The sequence below is a fragment of the Coregonus clupeaformis genome, chromosome 30 (genome assembly GCF_020615455.1).
Source record: "Coregonus clupeaformis isolate EN_2021a chromosome 30, ASM2061545v1, whole genome shotgun sequence".
NCBI lineage: Eukaryota > Metazoa > Chordata > Actinopteri > Salmoniformes > Salmonidae > Coregonus > Coregonus clupeaformis.
Genome location: NC_059221.1, coordinates 43,785,413 through 43,797,177, shown reverse-complemented (window position 1 = coordinate 43,797,177; position 11,765 = coordinate 43,785,413).

Sequence of the window (11,765 nt, the reverse complement as noted above, 5' to 3'; positions counted from 1 at the left end):
GTTTTCAGACCCCATAATGTTGAAATCCACCTAGCCCCCTCCAAAGCACATCGATGGACATCTCCGGCCTCCCAGAGTACAACAAAACAAACCCCAGCTCCCACGACATTACCTTCTCCACATACAGAATTGGACAGGGGTGTCCGTTGAGTTTTTATCCCTGTACCTGTGCAAAAACATAACCACATTTTGAAATCCACCTAGCCCTCCAAAGCACATCGATGGACATCTATGGCCTCCCAGGAGTACAACAAAACAAACCCCAGCTCCCCACGACATTACCTTCTCCACATACAGAATTGGACAGGGGTGTCCAATGGAGTTTTTATCCCTGTACCTAACCTAACCTAACCCTAACCCTAACCTAACCCTAACCTACCTAACCCTAACCTAACCCTAACCTCCCTAACCTAACCTAACCCGGCCAGTGTTGCCAACTTAGCGACTTTGTGCTTTATTTACGAGTTTTCAGACCCCATAATGTTGAAATCCACCTAGCCCCCTCCAAAGCACATCGATGGACATCTACGGCCTCCCAGAGTACAACAAAACAAACCCCAGCTCCCCACGACATTACCTTCTCCACATACAGAATTCGACAGGGGTGTCCAATTGAGTTTTTATCCCTGTACCTATGTGCAAAAAACATAACCACATTTTGAAATCCACCTAGCCCCCTCCAAAGCACATCGATGGACATCTATGGCCTCCCAGGAGTACAACAAAACAAACCCCAGCTCCCCACGACATTACCTTCTCCACATACAGAATTGGACAGGGGTGTCCAATTTGAGTTTTATCCCTGTACCTAACCCTAACCTAACCTAAACCCTAAACCTAACCCTAACCCTAACCCCTAACCTAACCGCCTAACCCTAACCCTAACCTACTCCGGCCAGTGTTGCCAACTTAGCGACTTTGTCTTTATATTTATCGAGTTTTCAGACCCCATAATGTTGAAATCCACCTAGCCCCCTCCAAAGCACATCGATGGACATCTACGGCCTCCCAGGAGTACAACAAAACAAACCCCAGCTCCCCACGACATTACCTTCTCCACATACAGAATTGGACAGGGGTGTCCGATGGAGTTTTTATCCCTGTACCTGTGCAAAAACATAACCAAATTTTGATCCACCTAGCCCCCTCCAAAGCACATCGATGGACATCTATGGCCTCCCAGGAGTACAACAAAACAAACCCCAGCTCCCCACGACATTACCTTCTCCACATACAGAATTGGACAGGGGTGTCCAATTTAGTTTTTATCCCTGTACCTAACCCTAACCCTAACCTCCAACCCAACCCTACTTCTAACCTAACCCTAACCCTAGCCCTACTAACCTAACTAACCTTTTCAGACCCCATAATGTTGAAATCCACCTAGCCCCCTCAAAGCACATCGATGGACATCTACGGCCTCCCAGGAGTACAACAAAACAAACCCCAGCTCCCCACACATTACAGCTTCTCCACATACAGGATTGGACGGGGGTGTCCATTGAGTTTTTATCCCTGTACCCTTGTACAAAAACCTAACCCTTTTCCCCTAACCCCCTCCAAAGCCTCTATACATCTTGGCCTCCCAGGAGTACAACAAAACAAACCCCAGCTCCCCACGACATTACCTTCTCCACATACAGGATTGGACAGGGGTGTCCGATGGAGTTTTTATCCCTGTACCTATTGCAAAATAACCCTTTTGAAATCCCCTCCCCTCCAAAGCACATCGATGGACATCTACGGCCTCCCAGGAGTACAACAAAACAAACCCCAGCTCCCCACGACATTACCTTCTCCACATACAGAATTGGACTGGGGTGTCCAATTGAGTTTTTATCCCTGTACCTAACCCTAACCCTCAACCCTAAACCTAAACCCTAACCTAACCTAACCTAACCCTACCTTCCTAACTTCTAACCCTAACCCCTAACTCTAACCTCCCTAACCCTAACTTGGCCAGTGTTGCCAACTTAGCGACTTTGTCGCTATATTTACAAGTTTTCAGACCCCATAATGTTGAAATCCACCTAGCCCCCTCCAAAGCACATCAATGGACATCTACGGCCTCCCAGAAGTACAACAAAACAAACCCCAGCTCCCCACGACATTACCTTCTCCACATACAGAATTGGACAGGGGTGTCCAATTGAGTTTTTATCCCTGTACCTATGTGCAAAAAACATAACCACATTTTTGAAATCCACCTAGCCCCTCCAAAGCACATCGATGGACATCTATGGCCTCCCAGGAGTACAACAAAACAAACCCCAGCTCCCCACGACATTACCTTCTCCACATACAGAATTGGACAGGGGTGTCCGGTGGAGTTTTTATCCCTGTACCTAACCTAACCCTAACCCTAAACCCTAAACCCTAACCTACCTAACCCTAACCTAACCTCTAACCCTAACCCTAACCGGCCAGTGTTGCCAACTTAGCGACTTTGTCTTTATATTTATCGAGTTTTCAGACCCCATAATGTTGAAATCCACCTAGCCCCCTCCAAAGCACATCGATGGACATCTACGGCATCCCAGGAGTACAACAAAACAAACCCCAGCTCCCCACGACATTACCTTCTCCACATACAGAATTGGACAGGGGTGTCCGATGGAGTTTTTATCCCTGTACCTGCAAAAACTAACCAAATTTTGAAATCCACCTAGCCCCCTCCAACACATCGATGGACATCTATGGCCTCCCAGGGTACAACAAAACAAACCCCAGCTCCCCACGACATTACCTTCTCCACATACAGAATTGGACGGGTGTCCAATTTAGTTTTTCTGTACCTAACCTAACCTAACCTAACCCTAAGCCTCCTAACCTAACCCTACCTAACCCTAACCTAACCCTAACTCTAACCCTAACCCTAACCCTAACCTACTGGCCAGTGTTGCCAACTTAGCGACTTTGTCGCTTTATTTATCGAGTTTTCAGACCCCATAATGTTGAAATCCACCTAGCCCCCTCCAAAGCACATCGATGGACATCTACGGCCTCCCAGGAGTACAACAAAACAAACCCCAGCTCCCCACGACATTACCTTCTCCACATACAGAATTGGACAGGGGTGTCCGATGGAGTTTTTATCCCTGTACCTAGCCCCCTCCAAAGCACATCGATGGACATCTACGGCCTCCCAGGAGTACAACAAAACAAACCCCAGCTCCCCACGACATTACCTTCTCCACATACAGAATTGGACAGGGGTGTCCAATTTGAGTTTTTATCCCTGTACCTAACCCTAACCCTAACCTAACCCTAACCTAACCTAACCTAACCCTAACCCCTAACCCTAACTCTAGCCTAACCCTAACCTAACCTAACTTCTAACTTCTTTCAGTTTTCAGACCCCATAATGTTGAAATCCACCTAGCCCCCTCCAAAGCACATCGATGGACATCTACGGCCTCCCAGGAGTACAACAAAACAAACCCCAGCTCCCCACGACATTACCTTCTCCACATACAGAATTGGACAGGGGTGTCCAATTGAGTTTTATCCCTGTACCTTGATCCCCTAGCCCCCTCCAAAGCACATCGATGGACATCTACGGCCTCCCAGGAGTACAACAAAACAAACCCCAGCTCCCCACGACATTACCTTCTCCACATACAGAATTGGACAGGGGTGTCCGATGGAGTTTTTATCCCTGTACCTAGCCCCCTCCAAAGCACATCGATGGACATCTACGGCCTCCCAAGTACAACAAAACAAACCCCAGCTCCCCACGACATTACCTTCTCCACATACAGAATTGGACAGGGGTGTCCGATTGAGTTTTTATCCCTGTACCTATGTGCAAAACATAACCACATTTTTGAAATCCACCTAGCCCCTCCAAAGCACATCGATGGACATCTACGGCCTCCCAGGAGTACAACAAAACAAACCCCAGCTCCCCACGACATTACCTTCTCCACATACAGAGATTGGACAGGGGTGTCCAATTGAGTTTTTATCCCTGTACCTAACCCTAACCCTAACCTAACCTAACCCTAAACCCTAACCCTAACCTGCCTAACCCTCTAACCCCTAACCTAACCTAACCCTAACCCTAACCTAACTCTAACCCTAACCCTAACCCGGCCAGTGTTGCCAACTTAGCGACTTTGTCGCCATATTTACAAGTTTTCAGACCCCATAATGTTGAAATCCACCTAGCCCCCTCCAAAGCACATCAATGGACATCTACGGCCTCCCAGAAGTACAACAAAACAAACCCCAGCTCCCCACGACATTACCTTCTCCACATACAGAATTCGACAGGGGTGTCCAATTGAGTTTTTATCCCTGTACCTATGTGCAAAAAACATAACCACATTTTGAAATCCACCTAGCCCCCTCCAAAGCACATCGATGGACATCTATGGCCTCCCAGGAGTACAACAAAACAAACCCCAGCTCCCCACGACATTACCTTCTCCACATACAGAATTGGACAGGGTGTCCGATGGAGTTTTTATCCCTGTACCTAACCTAACCCTAACCTAAACCTAAACCCTAACCCTAACTCTAACTTCTAACCCTAACCCTAACTTCCGGCCAGTGTTGCCAACTTAGCGACTTTGTCTTTATATTTATCGAGTTTTCAGACCCCATAATGTTGAAATCCACCTAGCCCCCTCCAAAGCACATCGATGGACATCTCGGCATCCCAGGAGTACAACAAAACAAACCCCAGCTCCCCACACATTACCTTCTCCACATACAGAATTGGACAGGGGTGTCCGATGGAGTTTTTATCCCTGTACCTATGTCAAACATAACCAAATTTTGAAATCCACCTAGCCCTCCAAAGCACATCGTGACATCTATGGCCTCCCAGAGTACAACAAAACAAACCCCAGCTCCCCACATTACCTTCTCCACATACAGAATTGGACAGGGTGTCCAATTTAGTTTTTATCCCTGTACCTAACTCTAACCTAACCTAAACCTAAACCCTAAACCCTAACCTCCTAACCTAACCCTTACCCTAACCTAACTCTAACCCTAACCTAACCCTAACCCTAACCCTAACCCGGCCAGTGTTGCCAACTTAGCGACTTTGTCGCTTTATTTATCGAGTTTTCAGACCCCATAATGTTGAAATCCACCTAGCCCCCTCCAAAGCACATCGATGGACATCTACGGCCTCCCAGGAGTACAACAAAACAAACCCCAGCTCCCCACGACATTACCTTCTCCACATACAGAATTGGACAGGGTGTCCGATGGAGTTTTTATCCCTGTACCCTATGTGCAAAAAACATAACCAAATTTTGAAATCCACCTAGCCCCCTCCAAAGCACATCGATGGACATCTATGGCCTCCCAGGAGTACAACAAAACAAACCCCAGCTCCCCACGACATTACCTTCTCCACATACAGAATTGGACAGGGGTGTCCAATTGAGTTTTTATCCCTGTACCTAACCCTAACCCTAACCCTACCTAACCTCTTAACCTAACCCTAACCTAACCCTAACCAGCCTAACTTCTAACCTCCAACTCTAACCCATAACCTAACCCTAACCCCTAAAGCACACATAATCTACGGCCTCCCAGGAGTACAACAACAAACCCCAGCTCCCCGACATTACCTTCTCCACATTCAGAATTGGACTGTCCGAGTTTTTATCCTGACCCTTAAACAAACCTTTTGAAATCCGACCTAGCCCCCTCCAAAGCACATCGATGGACATCTACGGCCTCCCAGGAGTACAACAAAACAAACCCCAGCTCCCCACGACATTACCTTCTCCACATACAGAATTGGACAGGGGTGTCCAATTGAGTTTTTATCCCTGTACCTATGTGCAAAAAACATAACCACATTTTGAAATCCACCTAGCCCCCTCCAAAGCACATCGATGGACATCTATGGCCTCCCAGGAGTACAACAAAACAAACCCCAGCTCCCCACGACATTACCTTCTCCACATACAGAATTGGACAGGGGTGTCCAATTGAGTTTTTATCCCTGTACCTAACCCTAACCTAACCTAACCCTAAACCCTAAACCCTAACCTAACCCTAACCTAACCTAACTCTAACCCTAACCCTACCTAACCCTAACCCTACTCCTAACTTCGGCCAGTGTTGCCAACTTAGCGACTTTGTCGCTATATTTACAAGTTTTCAGACCCCATAATGTTGAAATCCACCTAGCCCCCTCCAAAGCACATCAATGGACATCTACGGCCTCCCAGAGTACAACAAAACAAACCCCAGCTCCCCCGACATTACCTTCTCCACATACAGAATTGGACAGGGGTGTCCAATTGAGTTTTTATCCCTGTACCTATGTGCAAAAACATAACCACATTTTGAAATCCACCTAGCCCCCTCCAAAGCACATCGATGGACATCTATGGCCTCCCAGGAGTACAACAAAACAAACCCCAGCTCCCCACGACATTACCTTCTCCACATACAGAATTGGACAGGGGTGTCCGATGAGTTTTTATCCCTGTACCTAACCTAACCCTAACCCTAAACCTAAACCCTAACCCTAACCTAACCCCTAACCTAACCCTAACCTAACTCCTAACCTCTTCGGCCAGTGTTGCCAACTTAGCGACTTTGTCTTTATATTTATCGAGTTTTCAGACCCCATAATGTTGAAATCCACCTAGCCCCCTCCAAAGCACATCGATGGACATCTACGGCATCCCAGGAGTACAACAAAACAAACCCCAGCTCCCCACGACATTACCTTCTCCACATACAGAATTGGACAGGGGTGTCCGATGGAGTTTTTATCCCTGTACCCTATGTGCAAAAAACATAACCAAATTTTGAAATCCACCTAGCCCCCTCCAAAGCACATCGATGGACATCTATGGCCTCCCAGGAGTACAACAAAACAAACCCCAGCTCCCCACGACATTACCTTCTCCACATACAGAGATTGGACAGGGGTGTCCAATTTAGTTTTTATCCCTGTACCTAACCCTAACCTAACCTAAACCTAAACCCTAACCTAACCTAACCCTAACTTCAACTCTACCTAACCCTAACCCTAACCCTAACCCTAACCCTAACCCGGCCAGTGTTGCCAACTTAGCGACTTTGTCGCTTTATTTATCGAGTTTTCAGACCCCATAATGTTGAAATCCACCTAGCCCCCTCCAAAGCACATCGATGGACATCTACGGCCTCCCAGGAGTACAACAAAACAAACCCCAGCTCCCCACGACATTACCTTCTCCACATACAGAATTGGACAGGGGTGTCCGATGGAGTTTTTATCCCTGTACCTAGCCCCCTCCAAAGCACATCGATGGACATCTACGGCCTCCCAGGAGTACAACAAAACAAACCCCAGCTCCCCACGACATTACCTTCTCCACATACAGAATTGGACAGGGGTGTCCAATTGAGTTTTTATCCCTGTACCTAACCCTAACCTCTAACCTAACCTAACCCTACCCTAACCCTAACCCTAACCCTAACCTAACCTAACCTAACTCTAACCTCCTAGCCTAACCTAACCTAACCCTAACCCTCACCCCTCCCCCAAGTCAACCCCCCTAACTCCCTTCTTCTCCTTGTCTGCTTTCCCTACCTCTAACCTGTTGAAATCCACCTAGCCCCCTCCAAAGCACATCGATGGACATCTACGGCCTCCCAGGAGTACAACAAAACAAACCCCAGCTCCCCACGACATTACCTTCTCCACATACAGAATTGGACAGGGTGTCCAATTGAGTTTTTATCCCTGTACCTATGTGCAAAAAACATAACCACATTTTGAAATCCACCTAGCCCCCTCCAAAGCACATCGATGGACATCTATGGCCTCCCAGGAGTACAACAAAACAAACCCCCAGCTCCCCCACGACATTACCTTCTCCACATACAGAATTGGACAGGGGTGTCCAATTGAGTTTTTATCCTGTACCTAACCCTAACCTAACCCTAACCCTAAACCCTAAACCCTAACCCTACCCTAACTAACCTAACCCTAACCCAACCCTAACCCTAACCTAACCCTAACCCTAACCCGGCCAGTGTTGCCAACTTAGCGACTTTGTCGCTATATTTACAAGTTTTCAGACCCCATAATGTTGAAATCCACCTAGCCCCTCCAAAGCACATCAATGGACATCTACGGCCTCCCAGAAGTACAACAAAACAAACCCCAGCTCCCCACGACATTACCTTCTCCACATACAGAATTCGACAGGGGTGTCCAATTGAGTTTTTATCCCTGTACCTATGTGCAAAAACATAACCACATTTTTGAAATCCACCTAGCCCCCTCCAAAGCACATCGATGGACATCTATGGCCTCCCAGGAGTACAACAAAACAAACCCCAGCTCCCCACGACATTACCTTCTCCACATACAGAATTGGACAGGGGTGTCCGATGGAGTTTTTATCCCTGTACCTAACCTAACCTAACCTAAACCTAGACCCTAACCTGCCTAACCTGGCCTAACCCTAACCTGGCCCTGGCCTGGCCTGGCTGCTGCCTGGCCTGGCCCTGGCCTGGGCCCTGGCCTGGCCTGTCCTGCCTAGGCCTGGGCCCTGGCCCTGGCCTGGCCCTGCTGGCCTGGCCCTGGCCTGGCCCTGGCCCTGCCTGGCCCTGCCTGCCTGCTCTCTCCCTTCCTGCCCTGCCTCCTGCCTGCTCTCCTTGTCCTGCCTCTGCCTCTGCCTCCTCTCTCCTCTCCTGCCTGCCTGGCCCTGGCCTGGCTGGCCTGGCCCTGGCCTGCCCTGGCCCTGGCCTCCTGGCCCTGCCTGGCCTGCCTGCCTGCCTGCCTGCCTGCCTGCCTGGCCTGGCCTGGCCTGCTGCCTCTCCTGGCCTGGCCTGGCCCTGGCCCTGCCCTGCCTCTCCTGCCTGGCCTGGCCCTGGCCCTGCCCTGCCTCTCCTTTCCTGGCCTGCTGATGGGCCCTGGCCCTGCCTGCCTGCCTGGCCTGGCCCTGGCCTGGCCCTGGCTTTTCTGGCCTGACCTGGCCTGATGGCCCTGCCTCTTGACCTTCTCCCAATTGGACGGTTTGTCAATTTGGTTTTTTTTCCCTGTACCCTATGTCAAAAAACATAACCACATTTTAAATCCACCTAGCCCCCTCCAACACTAATTACATCTATCCTCCCAGTACAACAAATCACCCAACTCCCCACCGACATTACCTTCTCCACATACAGAATTGGACAGGGGTGTCCATTGAGTTTTTATCCTGTGCCTAACCTAACCTAACCTAACCTAACCCTACCTAACCTAGCCTAACCCTAACCTGCCCCTAACCCTTACCTACCTTCCTAACCTAACCCTAACCTAACCCTAACCCTAACCCGGCCAGTGTTGCCAACTTAGCGACTTTGTCGCTATATTTATCGAGTTTTCAGACCCCATAATGTTGAAATCCACCTAGCCCCCCCCAAAGCACATCGATGGACATCTACGGCCTCCCAGAAGTACAACAAAACAAACCCCAGCTCCCCACGACATTACCTTCTCCACATACAGAATTCGACAGGGTGTCAATTGAGTTTTTATCCCTGTACCTATGTGCAAAAACATAACCACATTTTGAAATCCACCTAGCCCCCTCCAAAGCACATCGATGGACATCTATGGCCTCCCAGGAGTACAACAAAACAAACCCCAGCTCCCACGACATTACCTTCTCCACATACAGAATTGGACAGGGGTGTCCAATTGAGTTTTTATCCCTGTACCTAACCCTAACCCTAACCCTAAACCCAACCTAACCTCCTAACCTAACCCTAACCCTAACCTCCTAACCTCCTAACCTACTCCCTAACCTCCTGCCTCCTCCTCCTAGCCGGCCTGGCTCAGCTGTCCGCCTCCTGACTCCACCTACGCCCTCCAACAGCACCGATGGACATCTCGGCCTCCCAGGAGTACAACAAAACAAACCCCAGCTCCCCTCGACACTACCTTCTCCACATACAGAATTGGACAGGGGTGTCCCGATGGAGTTTTTATCCCTGTACCTTGCAAAAATGAAATCCCCTAGCCCCCTCCAAAGCACATCGATGGACATCTATGGCCTCCCAGGAGTACAACAAAACAAACCCCAGCTCCCCACGACATTACCTTCTCCACATACAGAATTGGACAGGGGTGTCCAATTGAGTTTTTATCCCTGTACCTAACCCTAACCTAACCTCCTAAACCCTAAACCCTAACCCTAACCCTAACCCCTAACCCCTAACCTAACCCTAACCTCTAACTCTAACCTAACCCTAACCCTAACCCTAACCCCCGGCCAGTGTTGCCAACTTAGCGACTTTGTCGCTATATTTATCGAAGTTTTCAGACCCCATAATGTTGAAATCCACCTAGCCCCCCTCCAAAGCACATCGATGGACATCTACGGCCTCCCAGAGTACAACAAAACAAACCCCCAGCTCCCCACGACATTACCTTCTCCACATACAGAATTCGACAGGGGTGTCCGATTGAGTTTTTATCCCTGTACCTATGTGCAAAAACATAACCACATTTTGAAATCCACCTAGCCCCCTCCAAAGCACATCGATGGACATCTATGGCCTCCCAGGAGTACAACAAAACAAACCCCAGCTCCCCCACGACATTACCTTCTCCACATACAGAATTGGACAGGGGTGTCCAATTGAGTTTTTATCCCTGTTCCTAACCTAACCCTAACCCTAACCCTAACCCTAACCCTAACCCTAACCTACCCTAACCTACAACCCTAACCTAACCTAACCTAGCCTCTATCCTATCCTAACCCCTAACCTAACCCTACCCAAAGCACATAGATGGACATCTACGGCCTCCCAGAGTACAACAAAACAAACCCCAGCTCCCCACGACATTACATTCTCCACATACAGAATTGGACAGGGGTGTCCAATTGAGTTTTTATCCCTGTACCCTATGTGCAAAAAACATAACCACATTTTGAAATCCACCTAGCCCCCTCCAAACCACATCTATGGACATCTATGGCCTCCCAGGAGTACAACAAAACAAACCCCAGCTCCCCAGCTACATTACCTTCTCTACATACAGAATTGGACAGGGGTGTCCAATTGAGTTTTTATCCCTGTACCCTATGTGCAAAAACATAACCACATTTTGAAATCCACCTAGCCCCTCCAAAGCACATCGATGGACATCTATGGCCTCCCAGGAGTACAACAAAACAAACCCCAGCTCCCCACCGACATTACCTTCTCCACATACAGAATTGGACAGGGGTGTCCGTGGAGTTTTTATCCCTGTACCTAGCCTAGCACTTCCTGGCCTCGGCCTAGGCCTGGCCTGGCCTGGCCTGGCCTGGCCTGGCCCTGCTCCCTCCTGGCCTGCCTGGCCTGGCCTGGCCTGGCCTGGCCTGGGCCCTGGCCCTTGCCCTGGCCTGGCCTGGGCCTGGCCCTGGCCTGCCTGTTTTCCCTGCCTGGCCTGGCCTGGCCTGGCCTGGCCTGGCCTGGCCTGCCTGCCGCCTGCGCCTGGCCTGGCCTGCTGCCTGCCTGCCTGCCTGGCCTGGCCTGGCCTCCCCTGGGCCCTGGCCTGCCTGCCCCTGGCCCTGGCCCTGGCCCTGGCCTGGCCTGGCCTGGCCTGGCCTGGCCTGGCCTGGCCCTGGCCCTGCCTGGCCTGGCCCTGGCCCTGGCCTGGCCTCCTCCTGTCCTCTGGCCGCTGCCTGCTGGCCTGGCCTGGCCTCCCTCCTGCCTGCCTCCTGGCCTGCCTGGCCTGCCTGTCTCTCCTGCCCTGGCCCTGGCCTGGCCCTGGCCTGGCCTGGCCTGCCCTGGCCTGGCCTCCTGGCCTGGCCTGG